Raw genomic sequence first — 1834 nt, 5'->3', positions numbered from 1 at the left:
GTTGGCACAATAAACTAACTCATCCACTAATAACCTCTCTCTCTCTCTCTCCCCTCATTGTGGTAAATGTATGTAAAACAAAACATTTATCTATTCAACACTTTCACATATACAAGAAGCCTTCAAAAAGTTAGTGGAAATTTTCCATCATCTTTTAATAATTCCATTTTCTACACAATTTTTAAAGCCACCCCACCCCGTGCAATTCAATGACATTAATTACATTCTGCTGAATGTGGTGTTCAACCATCTCCACCATCTGTTTCCAATTCCTTCTAGCCTTCTTCACAGAAGCTCAGTGTCCAACAAACAAGTTCCCCTCTCGCCTAACCTCCTACCCACCTTTGGTAACCACTAAAAAAGTCTGTGTCCACACCCTTGCCTTTTCTAGACACTTCACATAAATGAAAAACGGAAATCAAATTCCCTGCCACCAACTCAGTTCTGACTCGTAGTGACCCTATAAGGCTGGGTAGAACTGTCCCTAGGAGTTTCTGAGACTTGTAACTCTCCTTTTTAAAAAAAATCATTTTAGTGGGAGCTTTTACAGCTCTTATCACAATCCATACATCCAATCCATTGTATCAGGCATATTTTTACATATGTTCCCATCATCATTTTCTTTCTACTTGGGCCTGTGGTATCAGCTCATTTTACCCCCTCTGCTCCCCTCCCTCCCAAGACTGTAAGTCTTTATGGGAGTGGAAAGCCCCAAGGTTCTCCTTCTGAGAGACTAGTGGTTTCAAATCACTGATCCTGTGGTTAGCAGCCCAACACATAACTCCATTTTTCCTTCTGTAACTAACTTACTTCATTCAGCATATTTCCACGGTTCATTCATGTTGTAGTATTTGTCGCGAATGGGTTGCTTTTCATGGCTGTGTGATATGCAGCAGTCTATGGGTCATATTTTGTTTATCGATTCATCTGTTGATGAACATTTAGATTATTTCCACCTTTTGACTATGGCGAACAGGGCTGCAGTGAACATTGGTGTACATGTGTCTGTCTACATGTTTGCTTTCAATTCTTTGGGAGTACATATGTGGTAAGGAGCCCTGGTGGTATACCGGTTATGTGTTGGGCTGTGATCCACATGGTGGGCAGTTCAAAACCACCAGTAGCTCCTCAGGAAAAAAGACTAAGCTTTCTATTCCTGTATACAATTACAGTCTCGGAAACCCACAGGGAGGTCACTGTGAGTCAACATTTTGAGGAATGGCCAAGCTCTTCCACAGTAGTTGCACTATTTTACCTGTCCAATCCCACCAGCAATGGACAATTTTTCAATTTCTCCAATCTTCATCAACACCTGGCATTTCCATTTTTTAAAATTAGGGCCATCTTAGTGGTTGTGAAATGAAATCTCACTGTGGCTTTTAGTTGCATTTTCCTGATAATTGAGCATCGTTCCCTGTATTTCCTCTTTGAGTAAATACCTAGTCAGGTCCTTTGTCCATTTTTGATTCATCTCTTCTTTCCCTTATTCCAGGGGTGGGGAATGCCCAACACTAGCGCCATATAAGGCCGGCAAAATCATCAATACCAGCTAATCAATACCCAAATCATCACACACCACCAACGAGAAGCAGTTCTGGTCCTCACATTAGGGATGAGTTAATTAAATGTTGAACCAAAGATAGCAGGCTAATTTTTAAGTTGATAATTTTGTATGACCCTTGAATGATATTCTAAGTATCCAAATGACCCTTGAGAGGAAAAAACTTCATCACCCTGTGAGTTAGTTAATTGTGCCAACCTGGCCGATAATCACATGTGGGGCTAATTGAAAGGCGGAGGGATAAATGGGTGGTGAGCCTCGCCTTTCTAGTTC

The sequence above is a fragment of the Echinops telfairi genome, unplaced genomic scaffold (assembly GCF_000313985.2).
Source record: "Echinops telfairi isolate 266 unplaced genomic scaffold, ASM31398v2 ScPeMD7_655;HRSCAF=1070, whole genome shotgun sequence".
Lineage (NCBI taxonomy): Eukaryota > Metazoa > Chordata > Mammalia > Afrosoricida > Tenrecidae > Echinops > Echinops telfairi.
This window is presented reverse-complemented; position numbering follows the sequence as displayed.